This window comes from Cryptomeria japonica, chromosome 6 (genome assembly GCF_030272615.1).
Source record: "Cryptomeria japonica chromosome 6, Sugi_1.0, whole genome shotgun sequence".
Classification (NCBI taxonomy): domain Eukaryota; kingdom Viridiplantae; phylum Streptophyta; class Pinopsida; order Cupressales; family Cupressaceae; genus Cryptomeria; species Cryptomeria japonica.
In genome coordinates, this window is record NC_081410.1 from 95,013,773 (window position 1) to 95,029,183 (window position 15,411).

Sequence of the window (15,411 nt, forward strand, 5' to 3'; positions counted from 1 at the left end):
TGTCCTTGCGGGGTGACAAATAGGATGTCGGCACTTGATCCATGTTGTGTGTACGATCCGTCAAAGTATAAGACCCATAATTATGCTATGACCGTAAGAACATCTGTGTCAAGAAATTCAACATGCAGTGGATTATTGTCTTATAATGGTGCCTCTGCCAACTGATCTTCTATATCTTGACCCTTAATTTCTCTTCTATCTATGTACTAAATGTCAAACTCGCTCAAAATCATCACCCATTTTGCTAGTCTTCCTGTTAAAGCATATTTGTTGAGTAGATACTTTAATGGGTCTATCTTTGCTATTATCTTGATTGTGTGACCTAGCATATAGTGTCAAAATGTTTGGGAAGCAAATACCACAGCTAAACAAGATTTTTCAATGAAGGTGCTGGTTCCCAAAACCACAAATTGGAAAACCAAAAGACTTGCCCAATCCTCAAGCAATCCAATCAACCTTGGCCAACGAACAAGGATAGTCAAAGACTAAATCCCTCTGCACTTTAGGCTCCACTGAACCTAGGTGGGTATACCTCCCCCTCTCAAGCACAAAAAGAGTTATTTAAAGTGGATTTAAACTTTGCTAAGATAGCTCTTTGCAAGAATGGCAATAATTTCCTATTATTGTTGAGTGCTTTTATTTGACTGCTTTTGAAATTGAAAATTGAATGTAAAGATAATTGTGTTAGGATTCTAAAAGATACTGAGAGGGGAGGGGTGAATTATTATCTAACTGGTATATCAAATTACTTGATTTAAAACACGTAAAGCATATTAAAACTAAGTACTGGTAAACAAGAAATAATGCAGTAAATAAGAACAATAACAACAACATGAGAAGCACACCATAACACAATATTTTAACGAGGAAACCCAGTGTGGGAAAAACCTCAGTGGGATTTGTGACCCACAATATTCTCTTACTGGCCAATAAGGGAATATTACTCTTACAATAGGGGCCTGCACATGCAGGAAGGCCAAGTGCCTAGAGCTCACTGCTCAATTACAAAAGAAGTCGCACTGACTTACAAAAATGGATTATACTAATCCAATGTCTTGTACTACTTCAAATAAGTATCTGCTATGCCAAATTCAGTACCGGTTTAAGCTCTGTTACAACATAAACCCTTAACCAATAATTCGCATATTAGGTCTGCTATTACTTTTTCAGACTTCGCATCCTATCTCATGTCTACAAAATGATCTACAATGATCTCATACATATATGAGTCATATTACAATTCACTACATCGGCTTACAAAATATTTTACAATTAATTATAAAATACATTAATACAAAATTGTTGTTGGCCAGGATGCCGGTATTCTTCCTTTTTGTTGTCGATGTTTTGTGTGTCGGTGTAGAGTCTTCTGGTGTCGGTGCCTGTGTCTGCCTCTCGGTATCATATGATTGCAAGGTTTCCATCAATGAAAATACCTTCAATCACCTACAATTTCTCATTGGAGTGTGCATTTTCCAACAATCTCCCCCTTTGGCATTGATGGCAACACTCATGAGAAAAATTCAAGAGTGCATCCGAAAACTGAAGTCCAAAAAAAATCTTTGCCAAAAAACTGTATGTCCAAAAATGTGTGCTCCCCCTGAGCAAATAATCTCTACTTCCTTCTGACCATTTTTCTCCAAAAATGTTTTCTCCCCTTGAGTAGATAATCTCTACTTCCTTCTGACCATTTTTCTCATCACACTACTCCCCCTTTGACATCAATCACAAAGGTTGTCATTCGCTGTCACTGGAGTCCTGCCTGGATTCTTGTAACCGGTGGCTTACAATCTTAAAGATATCTGTCAAAATCAAATTTATACCATTACTGAATGTTTTATTGTCTTTTATTTCCTCTTGTTTTCTCTGCACTCTACCAGTGAGTATGTGCATTTGATCTTTCAGTGTCTTCAGCCTGGGAACCAAAGCCTCATATATTTCTTTTCTCAAAGAAATGAGGTATTCTAGTCTTGGACCAAGTCTGCATTTCAAGTCCTTTTCTTTATCCTTTATTCTCTATTTGTCATTCTCTAACTTCTTGATTTTCTCTTCTAGCTCTGCAATCTTCTTTTCTATCTCCAAAAATGAATCTGATGATCCTATCAGATTGTCAGAAATATTGTTAATCTTGTCTTGTGCTTTGCTGATTTCTTTGTCAAGGTCTTTTGTTAAGATATTTGTCTTACAAGTGTCCCTGTACAGTTTCTTGAAGTTAAAAATTATTTCTCCAAGTTCCGGTAATAGGGTATCCATTTTCTCCTTGTTCTTCTTCACAATTTCCTCAAAGAATTTCTCTTTTTCTTTAATCATTCTTTCCTTAAATGTATCCTCATTTATTTGATCAACAGTCAATATGTTGTTGGTGATGAACTTAGACAATGTGTCTAGTTGACCTAAAGAATCCTTATTATCAACAATGCACTTTGGTGCTATCAATTTAAGAATTGGAATTGTATCATCAATAGCTTTATAGGCTTGTGCATTACATTCTGTGATCTTCTTTATTGAATCCAACAAGACCTCTGTTACATTTGTAGGTATGAATTCTGCCATAGATGTACCAAATGTTTTTCCAATAGTCTTTACAATAGCCATGCTATTGGTTGTGGTAATCACCTTACTTGATTCAACCTCTGGTAGGTCAGTCTGTGTTTACATTTCTACAAACAAAGGTTTATGATTTTAAGTTTGGGTCGATGGCACTATCTCTGTCTGAACCTGTGCTTCAACATGTACCTATTTCGGTTTCTCTATCTGTGCCTCAGAAGGTTTTTCTGAGCTTTCAACTGTCATTTTCTCAGATGTAGTCTCAGTTTGTACCTCTGAACTCTCTTTTGTTAGTTCTTCAAATGGTTTTTCAGTTGTTTCTACCGGTTTCTCAGTGGTATCCTAAGTCGGTTGTTCTATCTGTGTAGGTTTTTCTATGCTTATCTTAAGCTCTACAGCCAGTGACTCAGTAGTCACATCTTCCTCCTTATCTTCAATGGTTTTTCTTTCAACCACAACGTTTACTTCCTGGGTGTCTACATTCATAGTATACAAAATTTCAGACTCAGGATTTGTATCCTCTAGTGAAGTCTTCATACTCTTTGTGGCCGGTTGACTATCAGTAGTATCTACCGGTGGAGTATCTGAAAGAGGTGGGGGCATATTGTCAATTATTTTAAGTATTGGAGGTCCACCTACCTTACCTTTCCCCTTATCTTTGTCCTTTTGATATACTTTAATAGTTTTTGGTCTGATTAATTCTTCCTATTTTTCTTTTTCCACAAAGAATATATCCCATGCATCTGTTGTTTCCTCAAAGACTTCCTTTACTCTACCTGCCATCAGTGCTACATGTCGATGAGCAGTAGAGAATACTTTCCAGATTGCTTTACTGATTAGTTTATCAATTTCATCAGTTGAGTTGACTGGATGTACTGCAAGTAGTTTTTCAATCTTAATTTTCTTGTCCAGCTCAACGATGGCTAACCTTCTATCTTCAAGTATTCTATACAGATCATTTAGAATTTCATCAATAACTTCCATCAAAAATTTCTTGTATATATCTAAGTGTAAGATTACACCATTCTCTATGCTTTCCTTATCATCAGCTGATAGTGTATTGTATATTTTGTTGATGTTCTTCAGCTTACCATCCTCTGTAATTTCACTAAGAAGTTTGTCTATTGGAGTGATATCTTGTTTTACCTTCTTCTGCTTAGGAGTCATTTTCTTTGCTAGAGGCCTTACTTCCTATTTTTTTTGTCTGGTTCTTTTTGGTGTAGGAGAGGGTACTGGTGTGGGTTTTCTTTTCCTTTCTACCCTTTTAAATACTGTCTGTATATCACTCTCAGAAGAAGTTCCAACCAATGAAAGATGAGTTTCCGGTTGAGGTGCTTCTAACTCACCTTCACTTATACCAGTTTGTCTCAAAACATCATCCTTGATTTCTTTAGCCTGTCGGGTTCCTTTCCTTACAGTTGCTTCAACCTTTTTAACCCTTTTCCTTGATTGAATTCCACTTTCTATTGTTTCAGCATTTCCAAAAACTTCCTCAATAGGTTCATTGGGTTCTTCAAGGAGGGCTTTTGCATAAGTTTCAATGATATTGTCATCTATTTCATAGCCCATTTCAGTTACCCAGATAGTTCTAGGAACAACTACCTCCATCCAGATTTCATCTTTCTTGATCACAAAATAGATTTCCTTTTGATATTTATCCACAATAGCTTGTGACAGTCTTACTATAGTTTTCATTTGAGTCTTCAATGCTTGAAAATGTTCGTTTAGGTTTTTCTCTCAGTTTTCTCCCATATTGTTCAATAGATCCAACAGTTGTTTTCCTACCGGAATGTCAAAACCAAAATCTCTTGCACCAATATCGGGTACTTGTTTTGTTATGTACAACATCAGACAAACAAGCAAATTTCCAAATCTGAATGTTCCTTTCTTATCTCTTTTAATCTTTCCTAGATTTTCTATCAACTCATCTTTGAGCCATTCACATACATCTATCCTTGCATTATCATTAACCATATCATAGGCACTTTTGATACATAGGCTAGAAACTAAATTCAACCTATTTGCATGTGTAGCCTTATAGCCTAAGATCATACTGATAAATCTGACATTTATGTCTTCTACATCATTTACCCTTAAAGAGTTTTATCAAATGTTGCACCGGTTAGGTTTATCACTATGTCATTTGAGACCTTCTTTGTTTTGTCGGGTCTGTTACCAGTGGAAGGTAACCCTATTACAACTTTTACTGCTTCTTTTGTGATTTTATGAATTGAATCTAACCAGAAAAATTCACCATGTACTCTGCTTAACACAATCCTTATGATATCTTTGGGAAAATCCAGGATACTAAGGATTTCAGTAAAACCTAGGGTTTCCACTATTTTATGTTCCGGCTTGACATTTCCAGACTCATCACAAATCATATTCTTATACATATTCTTGATCTCATCATCACCTAATTCCTCAATATGACAATGTATATACATCCTAGGGTCTTTAGCATATACTACTCTCTTAGGAATTTGAGAAAATGCACCTATGCTATCATCTTTCTTTGCAATTTTGGGAACCAGTTGGAATACAGGTCTAGGGTACTTAACAACTTCAACAATAGTAGGGTTTACAATAAATTCAGGATTGGATGAAGATTCCATAGCTATAAATACCTCAATTTGCCTTAAGGATGAATTCTTTGATGGATTGCTTCACTTTTTCGCTTGTTTTGCCTTCGCTCAAGAATTTTTGCACTCTCAAAGATTTGAATGCTCGATGAATGAAAAAGGAGCCAAAACATTTTCTTTATAATGTTATTTTCTCCAACTACCACATTTAATGCTCGTCGGTTAAGTCACAACTTAACTCATCTGCCGGTATAGAAGTAATTTCAACTTCTCACCATCAACCGAGGGAATAATAACATGTTTTTCATTTTGTTGCTAAACCCCCAAAGGATTTTCCTTTAGTTAGATGAAGAGTCTCCTGCCAGTGGAGTGTTACTCTGTTCTGCCGGTGGAGGGGTATTCCCTTCAACATTCTGATCTGAATTTCTGATCCATTATTTTGAGAATTCTTTCTTTACCTCTTCAACCTTTTCTTTATCTTTCAAACTAAGACCTTTGGTATTTTCTAGTGATGCCTTACTTCTACAAAATTTTGCAATATGTCCAATTTTGTTACAGGCATAACAAGTCACATTATTCTTCTGAATATCTTTCCCATATCCTATACTGGTATGTGTTCTGCATTGATTAGATAATTGTCCAAATCTTCCACAAATATAACATCTTACATTCATTCTGCAATTTTCTGAATTATGACCAACTTTGTTGCATTTAGAACATTGACCGGTGGGTGTATTAGTATTCTGATGATTTCTGGATCTACACTTATTTTCTCTATGACCATATTGTTGGCATTATGTGAACCGGTATGAGGACATAATGATATTGTATGTTGTCATTGATGTCAATAGGTAATATGAAGAGAGAACTGGCATATGTGAGAACCGGTATATATGCCAAAGTAAAGCGGTATATTTGTTCAAGGTGAACCGGCATGTCAAGGTGAACCAGCATGTAGTCATGGGAATTGGTACATGGAAGCATTGTATGACTACAGGTTGGTAGGTAGTTTCCACTTTAGGATTTTCGGTTGGAGTATCTCAAGCCTGTGTGACTCAATCAGTGATCTTTATGTGATGAAGTTAGCATGATAACAAAGAACAGATAGTGTTGCCATGTAAGACTTGTGCACATGAAGGATCTTGCATAAAGAAGAGTGTTCCTATCTACCTCGGGAATGTGCGAAGTTTATAAACGGTGATAACGTGTGATGGGTTATCAGCCGCCATGCAATCGATGGAAAACAAACGATGGAGAATGTCTTGAGATTGGATCAAGACTGTTGCATTCAATATAGTATGATCAATGGTCAGGATTGAACCCTTTAAATTCCTTAACCTAGTAGGTCTAGGGTTTAGGGTTTATGCTACCAACCTATCTGTTATCCTATAAGGTCGATGTTATGATTCTTTTAGAGGTTGTTGGCAAAATTTATGTGTGTATCTAAGAGAAGAGATACGTGATTCTTGCCAGACCAGAGGAAAGAAGTTGTATCTGAAGAGTGTAAGTGTAGAAGGTGAAGAGGAGCTTAAGCGGATCTGCATTGGCATTGAGTGCTATTATCAGGTCATTCATATACCTATTGATCTTAACTACTTTAACAGTTGTGAAATCCCCTAACAAGGTAGCCTTAACCGACTTATTGAAAATCCTCTAACAGGGTAACTTGAAGCTATTGAGTCATTGATATCCTTTAGCTATTGAGTTCTTGAAATCCTCTAACAAGGTACCCTTAACAGGGTTTAACCCTTAACCAGGTATTGTAGCCATCCCTTAACTGGGTGATCCCTAACAGGATCGGTTCCTAACAGAGCCTATTGTATCTGTCTTTAACTAAACAAGGCTCCTAACATAATGGACTTCCAAAGAGTTCAAAAACAAGCTTGTGGGTATTCATCCCCACCGTGGTTTTTCCTAGTTGGGTTTCCACGTGAAAAATATGTGTCATGTGTGATGTTTTCTTCATGTGATGTTATGATTGTTTTTTGATTAAGTGGTGATGCATGTTGATCTTGCTGTAATATGTACATCTTTGATGGTAGATTGCATGTTCATGCATTAGAGTGAAATGGGAATGAAGAGTTAGATTATATGAGAAGATAAGTGTCAACTGGTATTTGCTTGTCTTAGTTACACTGGGTTTTGCCAGTTGAACTCTGTTGAAGGACCGGTGCTGCTATTTGTCTGTCAGTGCATAAGTGTTAGTTGACAAACCGGTTTAAGGTTGAGTTTTTTCTGGTATTGATTCACCCCCCCCTCTTAGTACCGGTTTGGTACTATTCATTCATCATTAAGTTATCACATACTTGTTACAGTTAAAGCATTTGCCATTAAATTTGTAAGCAGTAGGTTGTTTTACCGATTTGCTATGATCATGATTGTTTGCAGTACCAGAGCTTTCACCAACTTCAAAGCCAAGGCCATTTGTATCACCATTAGGTTTCTAATTCTTCAGCATGTCACCAAGTTCTTCTGAACTTTTCTTGAATTTCTCCTTGTGTTGATTTGCAATAGTCAGTTCATTCTCCAAGATTCCTTTCTGTCTCATGAGTTCAGTTTTGTCATTTTGTGTGTGCATTAGATCTGTCTTCAACATATCATTTTCATGACTGAGTCTTGTGTTTTCATTTCCAACATCATTTAGTCTTCTAACCAAGTCTTCTTCATTCTTCTTTATGTCGTCAATTTCTTTACAAAATCTAATAGTCATATCCTGCATCTCATTCTTTATTGTATTGATTTCTTGTCTTAGCTTGTTTACCAAATCATTAAGAGTTTCCTTTTCATTTTCCTCATTCTACATCTTTTCATAAAGTTCTCTCCTCTTGTTCCTTGCAATAGTAAAATTTTCTTGAAGTGCTTGAACAACATCCTGAGCAGCCTTCAGATCATCCTCAAGTTTTATATTCTTCACTTTTTCTGCATCATAGTCTGTAAGAGTTGTTTACAATTGCTTTCTCAAGTTTTACATCTCTACCGATGACAAGATCTTCCTCAAGTTGTTAGGCTTTTGAAAATAGAGGACAGGCTCTGATACCAATTGTTAGGATTCCCAAAGATACTGGAAGGGGGGGTGAATCAGTATCTAACTGGTATATCAAATTACTTGATTTAAAACACATAAAGCATATTAAAACTGAGTACCGGTAAACCAAAAATAATGCAGTAAATAAGAACAATAACAACAACATGAGAAGCACACCATAACACAGTATTTTAATGAGGAAACCCGGTGTGGGAAAAACCTCGGTGGGATTTGTGACCCACAATATTCGCTTACTGGCCAATAAGGGAATATTACTCTTACAATAGGGGCCTACACGTGCAGGAAGGCCAAGTGCCTAGAGCTCACTACTCAATTACAAAAGAAGTCACACTGACTTACAAAAATGGATTATACTAATCCAATGTCTTGTACTGCTTCAAATAAGCATCTGCTATGCCAGATTCAGTACTAGTTTAAGCTTTGTTACAACATAAACCCTTAACCAATAATTCACATATTAGGTCTGCTATTACTTTTCCATACTTCGCATCCTATCTCATGTCTACAAAATGATCTACAATGATCTCATACATATATGTGTCATATTACAATCTGCCATCTTGGCTTACAAAAGATTTTACAATAAATTACAAAATACATTAATACAAAATTGTTTTCGGCCAGGATGCTGGTATTCTTCCTTTTTGTTGTCAGTGTTCTATGTGCCGGTGTAGAGTCTATTGATGTCAGTGCCTATGTCATCCTATCGGTATCACATGATTGCAAGGTTGCCATCAATGACAATACCTTCAATCACCTACAATTTCTCATTGGAGTGTGCATTTGCCAACAAATTGTGTATAGAGATTTTAGTATTTTGGAAATAAAATAATTTTAGGACATACAAGAAATATGCAATAGATTAGTTCAAAAGGCTTTAGAAGAATGTTTCTCTCTCAAGGACCTTATGTGTATCAAATTAGAATCTCAGAGAATGAATAACAGACCAGTGCCTCTATCCAAGAATATATATGATACTTTGTGGAAAAATAACTTTATCAACTCAAGAGACAATGTTAATCATCACTATAAAGGTTCAGTATGTGTCACATAAACAATAAGAACCCAATCTCACATTTAATGTAACAGCATGTGATTCACATTATTGTAAATTCTTAAATAGATTTATCAAGAGGACAAAGAATATTTCATCAACACAGAAGTATACACTATATTTGAAGTAGAAACAACGAACCTTGTATATTAATCTCTGAGAACTGACAACACACAAAAGATACACTTAGAGATACTTCATTACAATTTTCTTGCACAAAATGATACTTCTTCTTCCTATAGACTTCCCTAATACAGAAGACTTTCAATCCTTACAGCAGCATGATGTTCTATCAAATCTCCCTCTTCTATCCCAAACAAAATTACTCCCTATAAGTATGTCCATGAAAAGGCATATATGAAAGGACACACCCTTTCATACACAAGAGGGAGTTACAGATAGTTGCATTCCCAAAGGACACACCCTTTGGTTTGAAAAATAATTACAAGTAAGAACCCTAAATACATACTAAATAGAAACTTTAATAATACTCTTTTCAATCTTTCACTTTGATAAAATTCCATTTCCATTTATGCATTCTTTGATATTCCTCATCATCAAGCTTTGATGAAATATCCTGTACATAAATTAAACCAATCAATTTCATTGATAAATCATATATTACTCTTGACTAGGTTTTGCTTTTGAAGTATTAATAATCTTTATTCCCTCATAAAACTCAAAGCACTTTACACTTGTAAATATTTATTCATAATAAAATAATAATTTACCTTGATATAGACATTTGATTTTATGACCTAGGGCAAATAATAAGCATATGCAATATAAGTCCATTTTATTCAAGGTGAAAAAGAACTCTTCAAAATAAAACACATTTTCTCTTCTGGTCCAAATATAATATTTTGATCTGAAATGTAATACTGGTCTTTGTTTGCCATTCTCTCACTGGTTTTTTGTTGTCCTTTTCCCTAGCTATTATTTTTTCTGCTGGTCTTTTGTAGCTTTTCTTTCTATGTAGTGTTCTCTCTAGTTTCTTTCTTGCTTATCTTTACGTTATGTAAGTGGGTTTTGGGTCCCTTAAAACCTGATTTTCCTTAATCAAAAAATATAATATTTTGATCTTTAAATGCATCATCCATATAATAAAACATAATACTTTCCCCAATATGTATTCAATTTAATGATTTATGGGTAAAAATATTAATGTAGAAATAATGATAAATAATACATCAAAATAATATTAATTATGTAATACAATTTTCCTTTTGGCAAAACATATATATCTTTATAATTCCTCAAAGGAAAATAAAATATTATAATAATTATGTCAAATGCTATAAATGATATTTACTTTTCATAATGTTATTGCAAGTAAATAAAGATTGTTAGTGAGAAATACTCCCTCCTCAATATGTGTTGTGCTTTTAGGAATAAATGTAAACTTTCATATGTGACCATCCTACACATTAAATAATGTAATCAATTTATTGATTTATCAAAAACTCATATTGCTAGGGATATTTAATAATTTGCTCCTAAAAATTCTAGGGCAAATGTTTACGTAAATAATAATCCCTAATATTCACATTATTTTTAAATTTACTTTTCAAAAGTAACATTAACATATAAATTTCCCTTTGGAAATAATCGCTTTGGATAAATATTCCATCTTTGCAATAATATATTTTCACTTTTCAATTTGATTAGGAAAACATATCATCATAAAGTGAATCAATCTCTTTATAATTTACCCTAATGTATATTCAAATGATAACATAATGTAAAAAGATAAAAGAATATACTTCCCTCTTGTATACCATAAGAATACATTTTCACTTAATAGGGCAACTTCGATTCCCTTGGAAGTAATTTATTATATGGGATGTACACTTGCAAGGAACCAATCAAACCATTATTATATGATATAACCATATCACTCCTTAATTATAGAATATCACCAAGAAGATACAATGCCAAATGATTAACTTTACCCTAATAAATTATTCAATTTATTAATTTAGGGTGTCAATATTTATGAAAAAATGATAAGAAATATTATAGGTACTTCGACCTCAAAGCATCTATGCAATTTCCCTTTGACAAGATATATTCATTTATAATTATTCAAAAGGTAACTAAAAATGAATATGGTTCTTACCAAAGTAAGTTTGGCAGAAATAAAATCACTGTGTTTTAAGAGATGATAAATAAAACATTATATCCAACTTAGGGTAAGGAATACTTCATGTGAGATATATGCCAAGGAAGGAACAAATGTATCCTTCCTGCACACAAAAAACAGAGTTAGTTCCTTAGCAAAATTAAAATAACATTACCTTCACCTCCTGGAAGTTCATCAGTGTAACTTACTCTATTGGGGTAGCACGTTTTTAATTATGTCGATCCCCAATGACTTACTTATTTTTCTAGAATCATAAAACCATTAATAAAAATAATTTACCCTAAGAAATGTATTTTACCAAAACTCAACCTTTAGGGCAAAGCTATTTTTATTGCAATAAAACCCTCACAAAATTCTCCTAATATTTAGGAGATTTTCAAGAATGATCTATAAAATGGAAATCACCTAAAATAAATAAAATTTCAAGATCAAGAAGTCCCTATAATAATGCCTTTGGACAAAAAATCATAATTACTTTACCTTATGAGATAAAAAACCTTTTACCTCCCTTAAAATACCTTTAAATCTTTTATTTAAAAGATTCAAAGTATGCTCTTCATAATATGCCCTTAAATCATTTATTTAAATGATTTAAATATATGTGTAAATTAGAGTATTTATATATTTCCTTTGAAAATAAACTCTTTATTTCCTTCAACCAACTACATAGTGTTTGATCATTTCATTTGATCAAACACAAAATCTTTGATTTCCCACACATCACACGAGCTCAACATTTGTGTTAGTTTTAAAACTCAAACACTCTCTAATTAATATAATATTAATTGGAGGATAAAAAATAATATTTTTAAACTCAAACACTCTCCAATTAATATAATTAAGACTGGTTGTAAAAAAAAAAAAATATTGTGATGGAATTCAATCAGTGTAATGTCCCTATAGGAGAAAACCGCTCAATGTCTAGATAACATGATTTTGAGAAAAAATTAACATTGCACATAATAAATTGCATTTGGATTTATTCAAAAGACATAGTGAATATTAAAATTAAATTACTTGAATATGAACAAATTTAAAAGGCATCATACTTTTAGACAAAACAATTAGGGTTTGAGAGTGTGCACCTCAAGATTTGAATTTGTGCAATACATACTTACCTCAAGTTTTGATTGCATAATAGGTTCCTAAGGGCTAATCATAGGCAATACACACAATCACATGGAAAAAGTTTGCCTTCTGACTAAATATGGAACTCTAAAATTTGAAAATTTTAGGGTTCCAACAGAAGGTATAGTTGAGCTCATATCCATTCAATGTTTTGTTGATGTAGTAGATTGCTCTTTCTTTGCCTGTTGAATCTTATTGTGCTAATAAAGCTCCTAAAGATACCTCGGTGGCCGATATGTATAGAAGTAGAGGTTTTCTTGCTATCAGCGGCACCAATATGGGTGGATTCATTAGTTACTGCTTTAATTCATGGAATGATTCTGCATGTTTGTCCTCCTATCTGAAAGGAACATTCTTGTGGGGTAGGTGAGTGAAAGGGAGACACTTGTCGGCTAGTTGAGCGATTAATCTTCTGATGGATTGTAGTCATCCCTGTAGAGATCTTAACTGTATGATATTTCTAGGAGGTGGCATCTCCATGATTGCTTGTACTTTTGTGGGATCCACCTCGATACCCTTTTCTGATACTATGTATCCCAATAGTTTGTTGGATGTTACACTAAAGACACACTTTTTGGGGTTTAGTCACACATTGATAGGTCGAACCTGCATTCTTTAAGACAAAAGGCATGACATTCCATAGTAGGTACCCCATGGACATGTAAATGTTGTTTTATCTTGGTCTTCTAGTGATATTTTGATTTTATTATAGCCTGAGAAACTGTCTATAAGTGATAACATGGTATGTCATGTTGTTAAATCTATAATTTTGTCGATGCTGAGTAAAGGAAAATCATCCTTAGGGAAATCCATGCTCAAATCTTTGAAGTTGGTGCATATCTTGGTACTTTTGTCTAGTTTAGAAATAGGTACTATGTTGGAGATCCACTCTGCATAGTTGATTGGTCGAATGAAACCAATATCCAATAGTTTCTTTAGTTCTACTTTGACTAGCAGTGGCACATGTGGATTCATTTTTCTCAGCTTCTGTTTGATAGGCTTAGCTCCTAGAGCTATGGATAAATGGTGCATGATCAGATCTGGATCTACTCCTTCCATACCTTCATATGACCAACCAAAGTTGATTTGCTTTTCTTCGAAAAACCTTGTGAAACTTGGCTTCTCTTGATCTGTTAAAGATAGAGCTAGATGTAAAGTCTTTGCTATCTTCGTTGTGTCGATATTTATTGATTGGGTTGGCTAAATCAATATTGGTGATCTCTCCTAATAGTTCTTAGGAAGAGTGTCAATTCTTTCATCCCTTAGCACCTCAAAGAGGTTTTCACCGTTGGATGCATCCTTTGTTTTCACTTTTTCATGATCTAATACTGTCATTAGATGGTTTTCACCATTAGATCTATTTTGTTTTTTATTTGTTTTGCAACTGAAAGACGTGGCACTCCCCTAGTTGAAGATATCATTATGATATTCATTGGTGGAGCATGTTTCAGGGTTTACTGAATAGAGGTAATGAACAATAGTGTCATCATCTGGGAAGATAGGTATATTGAGTTATTCAAGTTGTTCCTAGTCTATGAGTTTAGGATGCATGAGGGGTAAGGAATTGTTAGGTGGATTAAGGTTTGATGTTGTAAGGGTCATGATAGAGACATTGTCAAAGTTATCAATATGAATATCGAGGTCTATGACAATATTCTCCTTGGGATTTCCCGTCTTGTATCGAATCTTCTCATTCTCGCTAGCCTCATAGATATTTAGTTGTCCAAATTCAAATATTCTAGACCTTGAGCTTTGTCCTTCATCAGGTGTGGGTGTATATGTGTGTACTGCATCAACCTCAACATCCTCCAAGTCCCAATCAAATTGTGTAGGTGAATCTCACTCCCATTCATTTGAGTCTACGTCTGAACTAGCTTGTAATATGAGGATCTATTCATAGAGATTATGAGTAGCTACCTCCCTTTTGATGGCAAGTTCTTCTTGTTTTTGTTCATACTCCTCTTCCTATTGTCTTTGGATTGCTTCTTCTGCTTCTTGTTGTTGTGTTACTTCCTGTTGTTGTTGTCACCTTGTGGATTCTTGTTGTTGATGTGGTTGATTGTGTTTCCCATATCCTAGTCCATATTTGTCCTTGGAGAGTTGTGAATAAGGTTGAATTGGTTCTATGATTCCTTCTTGATGCTTGCCAATAGGGCCTTTGCCTTTGTATCTTATCTCTTATGTGATCTTAAATCCGTTGCCATATTGTTCTATGGGGATTATGACATCTAAAGTTGTTGCTATGGTTTCTTCTTCATCCTTGTATAACCAATTTAGGATGTCCTTGTCTTCCATTTCATCTACTAATGTGTCTGCTTGGATAAATGTGCCATCAAAAATTTTGACGGGTTGTATAGATTTTTGCTTTGATGTTAATGGTTGTCCATGAGACCTTGATGAAATTGGCAATTGTGATAGACATAGAGATGGTTCAAAAGAATACTCTCCCATGGATTTGTCCTTTAATTGCATCTTCTTTTCAAAATCTATGGACAAAGAGTTGAGTTGATCCATGTTTCTTGATGATGTGGAAGAAAGAGCTTCCCTTTTGTGTGGTACTAGGACATTCTGAGCTATTTTAAGGTTGTTGTAGTACTAAAAGGGATTGGTGTTTGTTGATATGGATATTTCTTGCCCATTGTATGGAAATTTTAGACACTGATGATATGTTGATGGTACTACTTTCATCTCATGAATCCAAGTACGACCCAAAAGTATGTTATAAGACAAGTTTATATCCAATACTTGAGAGATGGTGTCTTTCTAAACTAGTCCCACTTGGATGGGTAGTACCACTAATTCTTCTAATGATCTTTCTTCATCATCATATGCTTTTATGGTTATCTTTTTCTTTGGATCAATAGATTTTTCTGATAAGCCCAATGCACATACAAGTTTAAAGTACTTATAT

The 15,411-nt window shown here is 34.3% G+C and overlaps 1 pseudogene; it reads right to left on the bottom strand.

Annotated features, from left to right (window-relative positions):
- Window positions 1–2,889: 2,889 nt before the first annotated feature.
- The window catches only part of LOC131039714 (phosphoenolpyruvate carboxykinase (ATP) 1-like), a 34,022-nt pseudogene continuing 21,500 nt past the window's right edge, over window positions 2,890–15,411 (bottom strand).